Source organism: Protopterus annectens, chromosome 13.part0, assembly GCF_019279795.1.
Source record: "Protopterus annectens isolate FY-2018-M chromosome 13.part0, PAN1.0, whole genome shotgun sequence".
In the NCBI taxonomy this organism is placed as follows: Eukaryota; Metazoa; Chordata; order Ceratodontiformes; family Protopteridae; genus Protopterus; species Protopterus annectens.
The window spans coordinates 846,835,172-846,855,735 of record NC_056747.1 but is presented as its reverse complement, the minus strand read 5'-3'; the positions used below and the strand labels follow the sequence as shown (position 1 = coordinate 846,855,735).

The 20,564-nt window shown below is 40.8% G+C and overlaps 1 protein-coding gene across 1 annotated transcript in view; it reads left to right on the top strand.

Moving 5' to 3' along the window:
- Positions 1 to 20,564, top strand: part of ZNHIT3 (zinc finger HIT-type containing 3) — a 71,334-nt gene that overhangs the window by 33,417 nt on the left and 17,353 nt on the right. The window lies entirely within an intron of this gene.

Here is a 20,564-nt window from a genome sequence, read left to right as displayed (position 1 = left end):
GTGCCTTCTTTATTGAGAAGATTAGTTCACAAATACTGGGCTAACTGACTCTCTTGGCCATTTTAATCCATATCCATTTCCTTTTTGGGCGTTTATATTACCCTATCGTACGATTTAAGTAGCGAACGCTATTTCTTCGTACCTAAAATATCTAAACCACAAAATATTGAACATACAGAACAGCTAATTTTTCCCCAGGGAAAAACTTTGCTGTTTCGAAACACAAACGCACAATACAAGCACACCAAAATAAATAAACCATACACATATACACTTAACAAAACCATAATTCTAACCCTACACTACTACTTATCCACTCACCTTAACACAACCCTAACCCTAAAGTCCCTAACTACCGCGCACTCACCATACTCACCCTAATGTCCCCAACTATCGGACACTCCCCTTACCCCGATCTATTCCCACACGTACCTTATCCCGGTCCGTAACCTCCGTTCACATACTTACCTTACCCCGGTCCATAACCTTCCCACCACAGTATAGTAAATAGCGAAGCCATGGAACGGACAACCAAAGTCTTACCCTAGGTAAGATTTCGAAGTTCCGTGGCTTCACTATTTTGAGTTTTCAACAAAAACGGGTCGATGATATAGCATTCTAAGTTTAAAAACTTCGATACTATAAGATAGACCTGCATTTTTGTGCTTGAATTAACATATCCTGTTTGGTGTTAGATTGGCCTTGTGTATCCCATGGCCAATAATTTTATGTTACCCATAGTGAAAATAAGTGGATCGGATCATACCATACATAATTTGAGGGGACCTGTGTGTAGGATAAAACATTTAGGAGACGCCTCTGTCCATTAGTAGTACAGCTGGCAGCCTTTGAGTAAAATTTTCTATATCCCATCTTGAAAATGGACAGGGATGGACTTTGTATTATGTGGATTGAGATTCTTTTCTCGAGCAGTGGTATCCTCTGCAAAGTATAACTGTCTCTCTCTCTAAGCCATTCTGCTGATGTTACAGAAAACATTTAGATCTCTAGACCAAATACTTCTGATGCCATTTGACCTGCTGATGTGAAGTAGGTCTATCAATATTTGGTCTGAGATTGTCTTGTGTGCCAGACATGGGCCACTTGTCTGTCTGTAGGATACAGAATATAATGACCAGCACTTTGAGTTGGTCCATAGGACATACTGTTTAGGCCTTGTATACTTTGTAAGGTATCGCTGTGGGCATTCCAGTTGTTGCATGTGTCTGGGTAGATGCATGCCAAAAGGAGGCTTTATAATAAATTTCTGGCCTAACGAGGGCTAAGTAAAGGACAGTGACATCCCTAGATCTAGACAGTCACCTTGTTTATAAGCTGCAAACTCAGACACAGTATGAGCTACAGAAAACTGTTACTGAGAGAGAAAAAAATAAATGTGAGCAGCAACTGATTTAAATGACATTTCAGTGGAAGGTCAAGGGGTCCTTTTGAGCCAGTGTAATTGTGATGTTGGATGTTTTGTTTGTTTTTAGTACATGCATCTGTGTTTGCATCATGAAAGTAGGTGAGGTTTTTAAAGCCCTGACTACCGCCCAGGTCAAATAGCAGTCTGGGCAATGGTGGGAATGGTGAGAGGGGAGAGGTGAGTGACTAGACAAAACATGAAGGCACAAGGGGGTGGTACTAGTGTTCAGGGTGCAGGTCCAATGGTAGAATCCCCAGGAGAGCAGAAACCCCATTGAGGCACTTCTTCAAGAGGTGGGCATTGCTTTCTGAGGCACTGTGGCTTTTCGGGATCTACTTCATAATATCACATTTCCAGAAGATCGAACATCAAAACATTGAGACCACAATAACAAAAAAAACATCATTGCAAGTTCAGCAGATAGTAGTGCAAAATATTGAACTGTAATTGAAAGATGAAAGGGTCAGTGATTTAGTAGTGCGATATTGGGTTTATAGTAAGCACGTTAAAAACTATGGCCGAGTTAACGTCGCATGGTTTTGTTGCCTTTGGAGAAGTTTGGGTACATGTGAATTAGCAAAGGCCTTCCTTTACCTTTGTGGCAGGATTGTGTATATTCATAGATTCATAGGTTAGTACTAGGCTAACTGCCCTTGCGAGCTATTTTAAGCCTAGGCAATTATCCCTTGTGAGACTCAAACCCTTCATCTTGAGTTTATAAGGCAAACACGTTAACCATTAGGCCACTCTCCCAAGGCTGCTGGTTGGTGGAGGTTGGATGGTCTAGGGCTTGGAGTAAGCACTCATTGGTTCTTTTGAGCTTTTTTAAAAAAAAAAAGTTGTTTAAGGTTGTATCTTCTGGTATATACTGCTTTATACTTTTTACTGTATTTTATTGCTATTAACTAATCTGCATGGTTAAACTAAAATTGTCTGCCTTTACAGGGCATGATAAGTAAGGTTTTTACTGTCACACTGTTTGTAAAGCTTAGCTAGTTTCACTGTGTGAAAAGTATTAACGGGAATTTTTCTGTACTTGTTAAGCACCTATTTGTTTGTTCTGATTTCCTGCCAAGGGGTGTATCATATAACTGATTTGTTTGTAGTTAAAAGTATTATGTAGGGTCTCCTGGCGCCTTTATCTGTTTTAAAACTTTCATTTTGTGGCTCACTACTGTTGTTCTGCTGTGATAAACATTTTTGTAGTGTTTACTGTCTAAGAGTAGGCTAGTAGCAGTTGCCTGCCCCTACTGTAAATTTCATCTGGGACACTCTTCCCAGTCTAGTGTCATTAGCTCATTAACTTAATACAGAGAGAACATTGAGAAGGCCAACCCACTTAGTTACCTAACCTTGAGTTATCTTCTGTTTCTCCTCTCTCCCTTTCCTTTACAAAAAAAAAAAACTTGCTAGAAGCTCCCTGTGTTCTGCTTAACTGTAACAAAACAAATTACGCTAGTCTCCTGCCTTTCCTGTAACTACCATATTTCCCTGAAAATAAGACCGGGTCTTGTACTCTTTCCCCTGCCGAAATACGCATTGGATGTTATTATCAGGGGATGCATTTACCCCAATAATACAATAATTTACATTTATTTATTTATACATGTACAAAAATCGACATTTATTCTTGTACACAAATTGACATTTGTTTGGTACTTTTCTGTTATTGGACAACAGTTCTAAGTAACGGGTTAACAGTTGTGTGAGAATTCTACATAAACAGTGCAATAGAAATTTCAACTTTAGATTCTACACCTTGGCTTTCACAGTGCAATATTTCATGCTTAACAGAAAGTGCAGAAAAATCTCAATGCATGTGTATTGGAGGAGGGGAATAAAACTGAAAGCAGAAGCAATCCATTCTGTTGCCCCTATAATGGAAAAGTTATTCAAATACAATCATGTCATCTTCTTCTGGAACATTGTCCTAAGTCTCCAACCCCCGAATTCCGGCCTGAATTTCTTGCGACTCCATTTCCTGTAGAACCATTGGCCCCAATCTGTCATGCCTAGCAATAGAGCTCTCCTTAAACGAGCACTGCTTGTCCAAATAGCCTGCTGGTAGTGCATTGGCAACATAGCTGTCAGTGATTTTATCCCATGAATTTTTTATCCAAGTCATGACCTCTTGCAGGCTAGGCTTCACAAAGTTCCCATGCTGATTTCTCTACATTCTATTTTCAATGTAGTCATTGAGTTCCATGTGCAAATGGTCCTTGAATGGCTTGTTTATTGCAGTATCAAGAGTTTGGAGATGGGCAGTTATTCCTGTGGGAATCATTATTTGATCTATTCTTCTCCGTGCAAGGAATTTCTTCATTTCTTTAGCATGGTAAGTGCTGGCTGAATCCCAGACTAGCAGACCTCTTTCGCCACCTCACAAAACAAGTGACCACATTACATTGACCCACTTCCTTATAACTGCTTGTGTGCACCAGGCTTTTTCGGTTTCAAGAATGTAAATGCCTGAAACATGTTCAATCTTGTATTTCTTGCCCTTACTAATGATTAGAGGTGGGGTTTTCTTTCCATCTAGACGACTTACTAAAATACAGGTAACACGTGCACTCTCGTAACCAGTGGAGGGAATGTAGATTGACGAGGCACCCCTCTGATCGATTGTTTGAGATCCTTGGCCCGTAAACACTGCAGTTTCATCCATAGCAATAATGTTGGAGAGTTGGTATTTAGAAAAGTCGATGCCGTCAACAAAGGACTTTGAAAGCAAGTGCACGTTTAATAACTTCAGTATCTTCCAGCTTGAACAGTGTTGTTTTTTTTTCAATACTCATTTTTATTGTTTTGCCAAACCATTATACATTTCACACACTATTTACATTATGTACAATATTGCTTCCAATGTTTTAGTTCCATTTTGAATTTCCCTATAATACATTAAGAATAAATATCATTTTAACCAAGTACAGGAAATTAAAATCGCAAAAAATTAAACATAAAAGCATCTACAATAGACGATTATAAACCAACTCAAGCCAATAATTTGTATTATTTCTACATTTTCTATCTAATCCAAGAATGTGTTGGTACACATACAGAATGTCCTGACGGAAAGTGGATAGGAACTGCTACGCCAAAATAATATTAAAGATTTGTTCCCAAATTTTTGTGCTGTTTATACTTTTCTTATTATTTCTAATTAACAATTTGTGCGCTAATATATGCTTAATCGCTAACGGTCTGAAATTTTGCCACGACACCTGTGCTGGGTTCAACCAATTTGTGGCTATATATAATTTCATTAGTAAACTAATATTCATAATTACAATCTTTTTTGTTTTGTCCAAATTCTCCGGTGGAATATGTAAAATCAGAAATTCCCAGGAGAGTGTTGAGTTTTGGTAACCCATTTTTTGTAGTTGTAACTTTAAATAATTCCATAATTTATAAATGCACTTGCAACTCCAGAACATGTGTAACAGGTCTGCTGTCTGATCTACACACTGTGGACATTTAGGTGACTTTTTTGAATCAAATTTATGAAGTGTAAGATGGGTATAATATGCATTGTTAAATATCATCAATTGAGTAAAGACCAGTTTTTGAAGTGATACGGATTTTAATGTTAAGTTAAACGCCTCTACTATTTTACTGTCGCCTAGGGATGGCAATTTCTCTCTCCAGTATTTGGATAACAGAATATGATTATTATATTTTCTCTCTTTTGCCATTTTATACGCTGAGGATATATATTTTCTATCTTGTTGCAATGCTTCCCACAGATGACCTGAAATAACTAGTTCCTCTTTTTTTATTTCAGAACTGGTAAAATAATTTATGGCCAAATCTTTTAACTGCCTCATTATAATTAAATAAGAGATGGGAAGATTCATCTCTTTTAAGATATCATGTACCGCTACTCCTAGGAAGGGGTATAAATCCCTTACAGTTAATTCCTTAATAAATGGATATTTCTTTAAGTCTATCAGTTGATTACCAATAGTTATATTAGGATTTCCATCAAACGGTTGAAACATCATCATATATTTTAAAAGGTTCAAGGAGGCAAACAGAGTTTGAGTCGCCACTGCCCATACCTTGATGAGTTCCATTAACTCATATTTACTCAATGTTTTTATATTCAAAAATGGTACAGCTTTAACATTAATTCTCTTCCCTTTTATATGTTTATAATTTAGCAGTACCCATTTGGGTATCCATTTTCTATTTTCACTATCCAAGTAAGACACCCTTAAAATCCTATTGGCCTGAATCACTGTATAATACATCTCAAAATCTGGTAAATCCAACCCCCCCCTCGTTTTAGGAGCCATCAGTTTTTCATAGGATATTCTCGTTTTTCTGGGTTCCCACAGAAATTTCCCCAACCCTATCTGAAATTGCTTGAAAAAGGATTTCGTGATTTTAAGTTGTGCTGCTCTAAAAATATATAGCATTCTGGGGAGAACGTTCATTTTTATTATCGCTGCTCTTGCCATCATCGGTAGCTTCAACTTACTCCATCTTTTCAAATCCATTGTTATTCGGTCTCCAGTTGCCTTAATATTGTTGATAAAAAATTCTCTATTTTCAGTTGAAAAGTCAATCCCCAAATATTTTATTCTTTCTTCTGTCCTTATTCGTCCTATCAATGGTAGCATTGAAAAAGGTGTAGGTGTCTTTAGAGGGAATATTTTGGTTTTTTTAAAATTTAGTCTGTAATTAGCAATTTTCTCAAAGGTTTGTATTGCTGTTAGTATTTTTCCGTATCTGACACCGTGTGGTACTGTATATATTTAAATCATCTGCAAAAGCAGCCATCCTAACCTTTATCCCAAGAAGTACAGGAGAATTATAAAAACTTTTTGTTTCATATGAAGAAATAAAGGTTCCAAATACAGATTAAACAGTATGGGAGACAATGGGCACCCCTGTCGAGTTCCATTTTTAATTTGAATCCTTTTGGAACATTCATGATTTATATATAAACTAGTGTATGCATTCTTGTATAAATTTCTTAACATAGAAATAAAAAGCTGAGGTATATTGAAATATGATAATGTTTCAAATAAATAAGCCAAATTAACTCTATCGAATGCTTTTTGAGCATCAATTATTAAAGCATATATGTTCATATTTTTATACTTTGCATAAGATATTAAAGTATGAAGAGTTAATGTATTGTCTGTAGTCTGTCTCCCATCTATAAACCCCGCCTGTTCTTCTGATATTATCAAGTTTATTATTTTTTAATCTACTAGCTAGAATAGATGTCATGATTTTCATATCAATATTCAACAATGATATGGGCCTATAATTGTCTGGATTTTTGGGATCACTATTCTCTTTCAATAACAGAATTGTTCTTGAGGCATTAAAATGAAGATCATTGCTGCCATTCGAAATGATATAATTAAAGGTCTGTGAAAGTACGGTGCTCAGAATCCCACTAAAAGATTTATAAAATTCAGAGGTCATACCATCTGGTCCTGGGGCTTTATGTGGCTTTAGTTTCTTAATTGCCTCTAGAACTTCATCAACTGTAATCAATGCAGTCAATTCTCCCTGAGAATCCTCGTCGATCTTGGGAAAATTAATTTTCTGTAAGAACTCTTTTCTCTCTTCATCATGCCCATGAGTTTGTTGCTCACCATATATCTGATTAAAAATTGATTCAAAAATCTTCATGACATCTGACTTATCAGTATATAACGTATTATTATGATTTATTTCGGTAATTAATCGTGTCGATTTCGTCTGATTAATAATACGGGCTAATGCTTTCGAGGGAGTTTGAATGTGATTTGCATATTTAACTAAACTTCTTTGTTCATACAGTGTCAATTTTCTGTTATGCATAAGAAACAGCTCTTTCTGACATCTTAACAACTCAGTTTCTGTTTGCTCAGTGTAGTTACTCATCAGCTCCTGGTCCAATAATTGTACTTTAGTTTCCAGATCCAGTTGTTCTTTATTTTGGAGTTTGTTATAATAAGTGGCGGTCTGAATAAATAATCCGCTTAGCAAAGTTTTAGTTGTAGCCCATTCTATATCTAATGGATGTTCATTACGGGTATATTGTATACTAATTGTTTAAGTATCTCCTTAACTTCCTGTACTATATCTTCTTTGGTTAATAGGTATGGGTTTAATGACCAATTATATCCACCATGATTTTTAGTATTCAAAATATCGGTCTTTAAAGTTAAAGTTATTTTAGAATGGTCTGAGAGCTGTCTAGCTTGATTAGAAACCCTAGGGTCAAGTGAAATGAACACTTCTGGAATTAAAAAAAAAATCAATTCTTGACCACATTTTATGGCAGCTAGAATAGAAAGTAAAGTTTTCTGCCTTTGCTTGTATGTGTTTGTGTTTAAAAGAGTCATATAGTTTGAAATCCGTTTTCAGTTCTTTCAACGCTACCATTGCCTGCTTATTAAAAGCAGTCAAGCTCCCAACTTATCAGTTTTAGAATCTTGGTAAGCATTCCAATCCCCCCCATCACTATGTAACAGTTGTTATATGACTGTAGAATAGAGTAAATTGAAGCTATATAATGATGTTGGTTCACATTTGGGGCATAAACACATAAAAGTACTATCGGCTTATCGAAACTTTCAGTTTTGAGAACCACCAAACACCATCTGCCTTCTTTATCTATTTTGTCCTCCAAAATTTCTCCTTGAAACTGATTCTTGATTATAATTGCCACCCCAGCACTATTCGTAGTCCCTTCCGCCTTTACAACCTTCCTAATCCATTTCTTGTCCTTCATTGTTTTTGAACAGTGTTGTTGATCATCTTAGAGACAGTTCATATCGCTGAAGGAAGCCATCCAGCCAATATTGTGATGCTTTGAATTCTTCTGGGGATATTTCTAACTGTGGTGCCATTGCAAGGGCAAATGCTTGAATGTCAGCCCTGGCACAACCAAAGCCTTTGCTCTCCTGTTAGAAGTCTATTCACAAATGATGTCTTCCAGCTCAGGAAATAATGGTTGCCAACCTGATCCACACTTGCACTTCTTAGCATTTCCCTTGTTGGCCTGTTGCCTGAGGTTATTGTACGCTGTACACCATTTTCGGAACATTCGGAGATCTAACTTCTTCTCTTTGCAGAAAGCTGTCTGATTCTGGGAGTTCTCCACGATTCCTTTCTTGTACTCAACGGACTAGCTCTTTCTTTTTGCACTCGTCTTGTCTGAAGGGGGGTTAATTGAAGACTTGAGACCGGAGTGGCAACACAAAATGGCACCAGTTAAGAGGAGAAGACACGATCGCAGCCGTTCGTTATCAAGTGCGCATGCTTTACGTGCATTATCTGTACTTTGATCGATCAAAGTACACCTGCCAGTGTTTATGGGCCAAGGATCTCAACCGTCAAGTGTGATTGAAGATTAGGGTTACAATAAGAAACGTGGAGGACTCCCAGTGAAAGAATCTTACGACTTTCTGCAAAGAGAAGAAGTTGGGTGTCCGAATGGTCCGAAAATGGCGTAACCTCAGTCAACGGGTGTCAATAAATATTGTTTTATAATTCAACACATCGGTCGTGTGTTGTTGACGATCTTAACTGGGGCTTATATTTGGGGTAGGGCTTATATCATGACCACCCTGGAAAACCATGCTAGGCCTTATTCTCTGGTTAGGTCTTCTTTACAAAGAAATACGGTAGTCTTAGTCCAGATACAGATTTGCTGTATCTAGGACTGTTTGTAAGCTCCTGAGCCCCCCAAGCCTTTCTGTGTTGGAGGGAAGCCTTCTAGCTTGTCAGTGGGAGTGGTAAGCACTCTACAACATAAGGAGTGGTTCTGGCCCAGAAATTGTAGTTTATTGGCCGTTTGGGCAGGTTTTCCATCTCTCAACTTTCTGATTTAAAAGCCCGCATTTGCACTTTTCTTTCCTGTAACTAGTCTAGTTCAGATACAGATTCTTAGTTTTAGCACTTGAATTTGCTTATATGTGCTCAGCACTTGTTCAGAACTTGTTGTAAGCACTAAATAAGCTACAAATTATTACAGCACTCGACCTTCCTCATTACCTAGAGGAAAACAGTTTTTGTACTTGCTTTCCTCACTAGCTTAGAGAAAAATATCTCTTGTACTCACTTTCCTCACATCCAAGGGTCAGCTCCCAGTGTTCTCTCCTGTCTATCTGATGAATCTGGATATCTTGGAGCAATGTAGCAATTGCCTCATGTACACCAACAACCCTGTCCTCCTACCACCCAACACTACAGCCTGTGAGAAATGCACTTATCTAGCCAAACTGGAGGTAAGCTCTCTACAACCAAGACTGAACTTGACAGTCAGGAGGAGAAAAACACTTGCACCACACCACACTCCTCACATAGTCCCACTAAACCTACACCACCAAAATCCACACACAGAAACACAACAGCATTCGTGGAGGCTCTCTGTAATAATCTGCTCAAGCAACGGAGACCTCCAAAGCAGAAACTCAAGCAACCTCCACCCCCCAACACGACCCAAATGACAGCCCACAGACTCGATGTGCCACCCAACACACTAGTCATAGGTGACTCTGTAGTCAGGCACACTGATGTCCCATTCACCAGGCTAAACCAAGGAGAAGGTTACTGTCAGCTGCCTGTCTGGTGCCAGGGTCCGCCACATAACCCATGCACTGAGGTCACTCCACAGCAAGTACAAATATGACTCTGTCATTGTCCATGATGGTGTGAATGACCTGAGACGGGGATCCAGTATCTGTCTGCCTGGGATGACATGGTCGACAGACCACTATGCTTTGCCAGAGATGGCCTGCACCTGTCGCCCCTGGTATTCCGGATACTGACCAAGGCTCTTGCCGCCACTATAGTGCCTTTTTTAGGCAAGTTTCAAATGACCAATTCACCACCATAACAGGAACAGGCAAGCAAAAACTGAGGGTAATGCTACTCAATGCTAGAAGTCTAAATCTTAAAAATGCACTCCCTTGAGGCACTCCTTAAAATGGAGAATATAGATATCTGTGCAGTGACTGAGACCTGGTTCAAGGCTCGAGAGAGAGCACCCCTGCATTACCGGGCTATAACTCGTACCACACATTTCGGCCACCTAACCTGGACCGGAACACCAAAGGTGGAGGTGTGTCCATATTCATTAAGGATATCCACACCTCCAGGCTAGTTGCTCAACATAATGCATCTGAGGTTATCCAAGTGCAACTAACTCTGGGCAAAACTGCAATCCAAATTGTAGCTTGCTACAGATCCCTCGCCATGCCCCAGGATTCCCACTCTTTTCTTGATGTATTGGAAAATATTAGGGTTCAACCAAACGCCCTAATAAAGGATGATTTCAACTACCCAATCATTAACTGGGAAAACTAGTCTTGTACTAATCTCCTTCGCTCAATGCTTTCTGGAATTCATAAATTCCAATGCCGTGGATCAACTTATCCACACCCCCCCCCCCCACCAGGGGCAACAATATCCTAGATCTAGTCATTACCAACATGAGTGACTGGTGTTCCACACCTGAAGTCAACTCCTCGTTGATCAGATCCGACCATAAGCTAATCACCCTAGATATCCACATCCCACACCCATTAAGGAAACCATGGTAAAAAATTTCTCCAAAGCCAACTTCATGCTTCTTAAGACAGAAGTGGCAAACTTCATGACACCCATGCAGATGGAAAATACAGTTACGACTGCTGAATCCTACACAAATACACTCTATAAGCACTTACACGAGTGCATGGATCGTGCTATCCCAAATAGCACCAAGATGCTATCCTCCAAAAAAAAGGAAGCCAATTTGGTGGTCCCCTGCCATAAACAAACTCTACAACAGAAGGAAGGAAGAAACTGTTGAAAAGAGTAAAATCCCATGAGTGGAGGAGCTCACTGGTCAGCCTCAGTAAGAAGCCGAGATCCTTTTACAAAGCTAACTATGAAAACAAAATCGCCACTGATTCTGGGGACAACCACAAAGCATTCTATAGCTATGTCAAGAATCTCAATGGAACCACCCAGATCTGCTCTGAGTTACAGCACAACGGCATGAAAATTACAGAATAAACTGATATTGCCAACATCCTGGCAGATAGGTTCAGTGCTAACTTTACCCCCCCCCCCCAGCCCCTAAAGGGCCCATATATATATATGTAATCCCAACTACGCAGGTAAAAGCTGCACACTCTAAAACATCCCAGGCTGCGTTTTACACGAACTTCAGAACCAGCTGGCTCCCCACCTAAGCACCATGTTCAATCATAGCCTCACGTCAGGCTTTCTGCCCACTCAATGGCGCACAGCAACAGTTATCCCACTCCACAAAGGAGGAGCCAACACTGATCCCAGGAACTATCACCCTATTAGCCTGACGAGCCTGGTCTGTAAGGCCATGGAACGTATCATCATGGAACTCTTAAACAAAGACATTGGTAACCTCCAAACTCTGGACCCAGTTCAGTTTAGTGAAAGGCAGATCATGCCTCCTGAACCTGATCGACTTCTTTGAGGCAGTCACCAAAGCCAAGCCGTAGACGAGGGTAAGGTGGTTTACACAGCCTATCTTGACCTTGCCAAGGCTTTTGACACCATCCCCCATTCTGGAATTATAGCTAAACTCACTAAACTAGGTACTTTAAAAGATGTTGCCAACTGGTTCACCAACGGAACCCACACTGTAAAAGTTGCAGACTCCAAATCTGTCTTCAAACTAGTGACAATTGGAGTACCACAGGGTTCAGTCTTAGGACCTCTCCTGTTTGGTATCTACTTCTCTGAAGTACAGGCTAACACAGAAGGCATCTGGCTAATGAAGTTCGCAGATGACTGCAAACCAGGAGCCATAGTAGAGTCCCCAAATGATGTGGACATCCTACAGAAGGGCCTCACTGAGACAGATGCCTGGTGTCAGAACCATGGCCTCAAGCTCCATGCCAAAAAGTGCATTGTCACCCCCTTTGGTAAAAACTCTGTTCCCATGAACTACCACATAGGCGGCAGTCTACGTAACTTCAAATGTGTGATAAGAGACCTTGGGACCCAAGTGGACAGAGTGGTCTCTACTTTGATAATCACATTGCCACGGTAGTTAGGAAATCCCTCTACGTGGCCCACCTCATCACAAAAGGGTTCTCATCCAGAAAGAGGTCATTGTTCCCCTCTACTTGACACTCATTAACTCGACACTCATTAGACCCATTATAGAGTACAATGCCCCTTTTGGAATGTACCTCACAAAGATATCTGCAGCAGCTGGAAAGGCCACAGAAGTACCTCACAAAAAAGAGGATTACTGGCCTCAAACAGATGTCCTACACTGACAGTCTCAAAAAAAACTCCAGCTTTACTCCGTAGCATATCGCCTACTCCGAGGTGATATCTGCCTAACATATAAAGCTATGTCAAACCCAGAGCTGTTGGACATGCTACACCTAAAGAAATCCCAATCCCTCCGAGCTGCACGCTCTAGGGACCTAAACCTTGTCACCACAATAAACAGGACATGCTGGAGGTATAGATTCCTCTCCCAGAGACTTGTCATACTCTGGAACAAGCTACCAGTCTTTGTCAAGCAAAGTTCCTCATTTACACTCTTCAAGAAAAATATTGATGAGTGAATGGAAAATAGGAAATACACCCACACTTCTGTGGCTTGGCTTGGCTCGATAGTGGCACAGGAAAATAACTTTCTTGGGTGGTGTAAGCCAGGGAACCTTGTTGGTTAGTCTTACTTAGGCCCTTGGGCCGATAGCCTAGTACTTACCTATGAACCTATGTAAGGTTAAAAAAAACAAAAAAACAAAAGTTGTTTGAGTTTTTGCTGTATTTGTTAATTTAGAATGGAGCTTTACAGTTAAGGAATTCCAGTTTTGTAAGTAGTGTGGTTGCTTATTGATTGCTAGACTGTTTTCTTTTCTTCAAAGTAGTGCGATCTCGAAGTTGGTATATTTAATTTGCAGGAGGTGTGAGGGGTGCAGGAGGAATAGCCACCATCCCCAACCTACTCCCTCCGCAAAAGTGGAGGAGGATAGATGTGCTACGTTTCAGTTTTATTCCTGTTTTTGATGTTTTGGAACTCTGTGTTTTAAACTTGCAATAATGTAGTTTTTCGTTGTTGTGGTCTCTATGTTCTGGTGTTCGATCTCCTGGAAATGTGATGATGTGAAGTAAATCCAGCTTTTAGAAGCAAGTGACACTGCCGCTCTACAGCAGATGTTCAAGCCTCATAGTATGGTAGGCATGATTAATCCACAAAAACCCTGTCCAGGAGATCAGGTGACTGCACCACCTCCACTGATGACCCTCCACCCCTAGGAGGAATAAATGGGCAGTTAGGCCCCTTGTTTTCTTGAGGAAAGAGTGGAGCACTTGAGCAAGCAGAGAGTAAAGCTTGATAAATGGGCAGGAGCAAGGATGTCAGCAAATGTACACTATAGTGCACAAGTAATTGACAATGAGAGATAGCAGAAGAATGAATATATATATATATATATATATATATATATATATATATATATATATATATAATGTATATGTATATAGATATAGATATGTGTATATATATATATATATATATATATATATATATATATATATATATATATATATATATATACTTTTTTTTTTTTGTTTTTTTTTTTTTTTTTCCCATTTATGCAGTGTGTTTGTGATCCAGTATTACGAAAGTTGCGATCTGTCACGATCATCAGGTGATTGGAACAGGTGTAGTAGGAAGGGCTTTATTTTAAATGGTAGCACAAGTATAATGACTTGTGCTTTTAATTATGATAGGTCTGAGTGCCACTGTTTCTGTTGTTGGTGATAAACTGTCACACCTCAAAGACCTCTACAGTTGTAACACATCCATTCACTGTAAATTGCTGCTGCCCTGGGTTAAAAAATAAATAAATAAATAAATAAAAACGCTCCTCATTTCTTAGCTTTTTTTTTTTTTGTAAATGATGAATTAAATGTCCTGATAACATGGGGGAAGGATGAATAACTGGCATTTATTTGACGTTGGTAAGGTAGACTAAGTCAGGACAACAGCATAAATGGTACCAAGGTTATGAACTGACAAATCCAATCAGTAATTGGTTACAGCAGTTTGATGGGTTGAAACCATTTATTTAATAAATGTACTGATGATCAGCTCATTTTTTCTGAACAATATGACCATTCACATCATATGTCTTTCCTTGGCAGAGTTTTGCAAAATGCCCAGATTTTTGTTTCATATTTTGGTCTGTCCCTCATAAAATGTGTTTTCTAGCAAATTATTGAGGATTAAAGTCTCTTAATAATGCAATACATTGAGTTTCAGACTTCACATCTTTTAGAAAGTGCGTACAAATGCAAAGCCTGTTAGTCCTGCAATGTTTTGAGTTTTATCAGAGCAATATTTAAAGTCTGCCCCTAATTTTTTGTTATTTTGGCTTTATACAGAATTCTTACACCAAGAGGTTGGAAAGTATGCTTGCCAGTTGTTCTGTTCATTGCCATTCTTGATATTTTGGTTTTCATTCTTGCAGCAGAGAAATTTGGAACAGGGTTTGCACAATATCTGCACTGTGTCTTGAATTTCCAGATGGAATTTACATTATTGGTGATCTGGAGAAATGGACCTGTACCAATTGGCTAGACAGAGGTACCGAGCTGGGAAAGATGTGCAACAGGTAAGGGTGATAAAGGATAATGAGGGAAGTGTACTCACAACAAGGAGAGTGTGTTGGGCAGATGGAAAGATTACTTTGAGGGGCTGATGAATGAATTAATGAGAGAGAGAGAGAGAGAGAGAGAGAGAGAAGGTTGGATGATGTATGGATAGTGAATCGGGAGGTGCAACAGATTAGCAAGGAGGAAGTAAGTACAGCTATGAAGAGGATGAAGAATAGAAAGGCTGTTGGTCCAGATGACATACCTGTGGAAGCATGGAGGTGTTTAGGAGAGAGGGCAGTGGAGGTTTTAACCAAATTGTTTAATGAAATCTTGGAAAGTGAGAGGATGCTTGAGGAGTGGAGAAGTGTTTTGGTACTGATTTTAAGAATAAGGGTGGTGTGTAGAGCTGTAGTAACTACAGAGAGATAAAATTGATCAGTCACAGCATGAAGTTATGGGAAAGAGTACTGGAACCTAGTTTTAAGAAGGGAGGTAATGATTAGTGAGTAGCAGTATGGTTTCATGCCAGGAAAGAGCACTACAGATGCGATGTTTGCTCTGAGAGTGTTGGAAGTATAGAGAAGGTCAGAAGGAGCTGCATTGTGTCTTGTGGACTTAAAGAAGGCATATATATGGCAGGGTGCCGTGACAGGAGTTGTGATACTGTATGAGGAAGTCGGGAATGGCAGAGAAGGATGCAACTGCGGTACAGGATATTTGAGAGTAATGTGACAGTGGTGAGATCTGCGGTAGGAGTGACAGATGCATTTAAGGTGGAGATGGGATTAAATCGAGGATCAGCTCTGAGCCCTTTATTTGCAGTGGTGATGGACAGGTTGACAGACGAGATCAGACAGGAGTTCCCATGGGCTATGATGCTTGTGGATGATATTGTGATCTGTAGTGAGAGTAGGGAACAGGTTGAGGAGACCCTGGAGAGGTGGATATGTGCTCTAGAGAGGAGAAGAATGAAGGTCAGCAGAACTAAGACATAATGTGTGTGAATGAGAGGGAGGACAGAGGAATGTTGGGGATGCAGGAAGTAGATCTGACAAAGGTGAAGGAGTTTAAATCCTTGGGATCAACCGTTCAGAGTAATGGTGAGTATGGAAGAGAAGTGAAGAGTCTACAGGATGGTGGAGTGGATTGAGTAGTGTGTCAGGAGTGATTTGTGACTGAGGAGTACCAGTAAGAGTGAAAGGGAAGGTCTACAAGAGGATAGTGAGACCAGCTATGTTATATGGGTTGGAGACTGTGGCATTGACAAAAAGGCAGGAGTCCGAGCTGAAGGTGGCAGAGTTAAAGATGTTAAGATTTGCATTGCGTGTGACGGGGATGGACAGGATTAGGAATCTGTATATCAGAGGGTCAGCTCAGGTTGGACAGTTAGGAGACAAAGCCAGAGAGGTGAGATTGTGTTGGTTTGGACATGTGCTGAGGAGGGATGCTGGGCATATTGGGAAAAGGATGCTAAGGATTGAGCTTCCAGGTAAGAAGAAAAGAGGAAGACCTAAGATGAGGTTTTATGAATGTGGTGAGAGGACATGCATGTGGTTGGTGTGATAGTGGAAGATGCAGAGGACAAGAAAAAAATGGAAAATGGTTATCTTCTGTAGCAACCCCATAGCAGGAACAGCTGAAAGAAGAGAAGGTGATCTGTCTCTGAAAATACATGTAAGGAGAATGGCTGAGTCACTTAGTTTGACCATCATTACGTAGAGGTCCCCCCCCCCCCCCCAGAAACTTCCAAGAGGGTGACATGCCTTGTCATGCTGCAGCATTTTTCATATACTTTGCCAACTAAAGCAGATAAAGTAACCACTCTTTGGCTGAGGCTAGCCCTCAAATCTAAGTAGGGGGGAGTAGTGTAACAAGCAAACTACGTACCATCCTTCTGATTAAGGAAAGCTTGCCTTCTGCTGCTCAGCCTTTCCATCAGAAGTTAACTAACATTCCGTCCACTAAATGAAACCCAAGATGTCAGTTTCACATGTAGGAATTTTCCCTTTGCACCAACAAGCTCGGCTGCTTTCTACTTCCAGGCAGCTGACATTTCATCTGATGCACAGCACCCAGCTTAATACTTTTGGAATTGCAGCCTGCTAATGGTAGGAGTATTTGACATGACTTGTGTTCTTTTTGTATCTATTCATTGGTGTATTTATTTCCATTTATTGACTGAGATGGCCCTAATGAGCTTGATTGTCCCTTTTCAGCAGGATACTTTGAAAATGATCCAGACAAAGCTACAGGTAGAAACATGGACTTCCAAGGTGGCTGCACATTGAGTAACAGCTTAATTTCATCTCTCGCAGTGTGAAAATAGAAATTCAGAAGAGACGGCCAGTAAACTCAAATTTTGGGGTAAATTTCAGTAACTGGATAGTAAGTGCACAGCCTAAATGCCAGCAAAACAGAAATTCAGAAAACCTGAAAGAAAATCAGTCACAACAGGTCAGGGGGGAAAAAACGCTGACTGAGAAGAATTCTGCGGCTGTTAAGCAAAAAGCAGTGCAAGACGTGACTTGCAGTAATCTAGAGGAAAAAATGCCAAATGTACTCTGAGCCGATTTTTAAAATAAACAAAAACACTGAAGGAATACATAGGTTTATAGGTTCATAGGTAGATACTAGGCTATCTGCCCAAGAGCATTTATAAGCCTAGCCAGAGTGTGTCTGCTTTCACCGCCCCATTGAGTAATTAACTGATCCTCTGTCAAGCAGAGCCAATGAACTGATCCCAGGGGTGTATTTTCTGTTACACATCCACTCATCAAGGTTTCTCTTGAGTGTTAGTGAGGGGCTCTGCCTAATGTAGTTTGGAATTTTGTTCCAAAGCATGTGACGGGAATCTATCCCTCCAACATGTTCTGTTTATTGTTGTGGCGAGGTTTAGCTCACTAGAGCACGTGGCTCGCAGTGACTTGGATTTCTTTAGGTGGAGCATGTCCATCACCTCTGAGTTGGACATGGCTTTGTAAATCAGGCAGAGATCACCTCTGAGTAAGCGATTATGCCACTGAGTACAGTCAGGCTGCATAGGATATATATTTGAGGCCAGTAATCCTCTTGGTGAGGTACTTTTATGGTCTTTCCAGCTGTTGGAAGTGTCTTGTGAGGTGTATCCCAAATGGGGCATTGTACTCTCTGATGGGTCTGATGAGTGACGAGTAGAGGGGGCACTATAACCTCTTTATTTCTGGATGTGAACCCTTTAGTAATTAGATGGGCCACATAGGATTTCCTAACTACTTTGGCAATATGATTGTCAAAGGAGAGATTACTATCTACCTGGATCCCCAAATCTCTTATTACCTCTTCTGTATTAAGGGGGCTGCCACCTATGTGGTAATTCATGGGTCTTTTGTTTTCCCAAACGGGATGACTATGCATTTTTTTGGCATTTAGCTTGAGGCCATGACTTTGACACCAGATGTCTGTCTCAGTAAGGCCCTTTTGGAGGATGTCTGTGTCAGCTGGAGAGTCAGTTATGGCTCCCAGTTTGCAGTCATCGGCGAATTTGGTTAGCCATAGTCCTCCTGTGTTTGCCTGTACTTCTGAGAAGTATATGCTGAACAGTAGGGGTCCCAGGACCGAGCCTTGCGGGACACCACTTGTGACTGGTTTAGAGTCGGACCTGGAGCCCGTTATTCTTACCGTGTGAGTTCTGTCTTTAAGCCAGTTGGCAACCCATCTCGTGACGTAGGGGTTTGTGTTCAGGCTGGTGAGTTTTTCTGTAATACCAGAGTGGAGAATGGTATTGATAGCCTTGGCGAGATGAAGGTAGGCTGTGTGAACCACCTTTCCCTCGTCTATGGCCTTAGTCACGGTCTCGAAGTCAACCAGGTTTAGTAGGCATGAGCTGCCCATAAAGCCGAACTGGGTCGGGTCAAGTGTTTGGAGGTTCCCAATGTCTTTGTTAATGATTTCCATGATAATGCGCTCCATAGCCTTGCAAACCAGGCTTATAGGGCGATAGTTACAAGGGTCAGTTGTGACCACTCCTTTGTGGAGTGGAATAACTGTTGCTGTGCGCCATTCTGTGGGCATGTAGCCTGTGGAGAGGCTGAGGTTGAACAGTGTGTTTAGGTGGGGGTTAGTTCGTTCTGTAGTTCATGCAAGACGCAGCCTGGGACACCATCTGGCCCCATTGATGCTGTGTTTTTGGCTTTTGAAAGGGCTGTTTTCACCTGTGCGTCTGATTTCTGGGACACTACACTTTTCCGGTATTGCTTTGGGCCCTTTTGGGGGTGAGAGGGGAGTGAAGTTTTGCACTGAATCTATCTGCCAGGATGTTGGCAGTTTCAGTAGGTTTAGTATATTTTGTGGTATTTTGCACTAGTTCAATGCATATCTGCGAGTTGCCACTTAGATTCTTAACATAGCTAAAGAAGGCTTTGTGGTAATCTTTTGAATCCTTGGCTATTTTTCTTTCGAAGTTAGCCTTGGATGATTTTATGAGGGACCTTAGTTTCTTACCGATACTGATCAGGGAGGTCTTTCCTTCTTGGGATTTGCTTTTTTTCTGAACTAGTTTCCTCCTCCTATTGTATAGCCTGTTTATGGCAGGGGTCCACCAGACTGGTTTCCTTCTCTTAGAGGAGTGAGTCTCTGTTTTGCAAAGGATGGCACGATCCATGCATCCTTGTAGGTGCTCATAGAGTGCATTTGTAAAGGTTTCTGCATCTTGGGCAGTGTTATCCTTTAGCATAGGGGCTGTGAAACTTACCGCCTCTATCTTAAGTGAGGTGAAGTTTGCTTTAGAAAAGTTTTTTACTGTGGTTTCCTTAGTTGGGGGTGGTGGTGGGATGTGGACATCCAGAGTGATTAGTTTATGGTCTGATCTAACCATTGACTGGTTGACCTCCGGTGTGGAACACCTGTCGCCCATGTTGGTGATGACTAGGTCCAATATGTTTTCACCTCTGGTAGGGGAGTTTGCCAGCTGATCTAGGGCATTTGAGTTGATGAATTCCAGGAAGCGCTGGGCCTGGGAGTTTGTACTCTAGTAGTTTTCCCAGTTAATGGTAGGGTAATTGAAAGCGCCCAATATCCGGGTTTTCGGTAAGACCTTCATGTTTTCCAGTGTCTCCAGAAAGGTGGAGTGGTAGTCCTGGGTCATGGAGGGTGATCTGTAGCAGGCCACAATTTTGCATTGCAGATTTGCCCGATGTTAGTTGCACATGGATGATCTCAGAGGTATCATGCGGTGCCACTAACCTGGAGGTGTAGGTATCCTTGAGGAATATGGATACACCCCCTCCTTTTGTGTTTCGGTCTGTGTTCTGTGGCTGAAACTTGTGGTAAGAGTTGTAGCCTGGTAGTGCTGGGGTGCTCTCTGGAGCCTTGAACCAGGTTTCAGTTACCGCGCAGATGTTGATGTTCTCCATACTGAGGAGTACTTCGAGCGCATGCATTTTGATATTTAAACTCTTGGTGTTGAGTAGCATAACCCTCAGTTTTTTGTTAATTGTGCTGTTTACAGAGGTAGGTTTGACTTTTGAGCCTTGCCTAAAAAGGCACTATGAGGGCAGCAAGA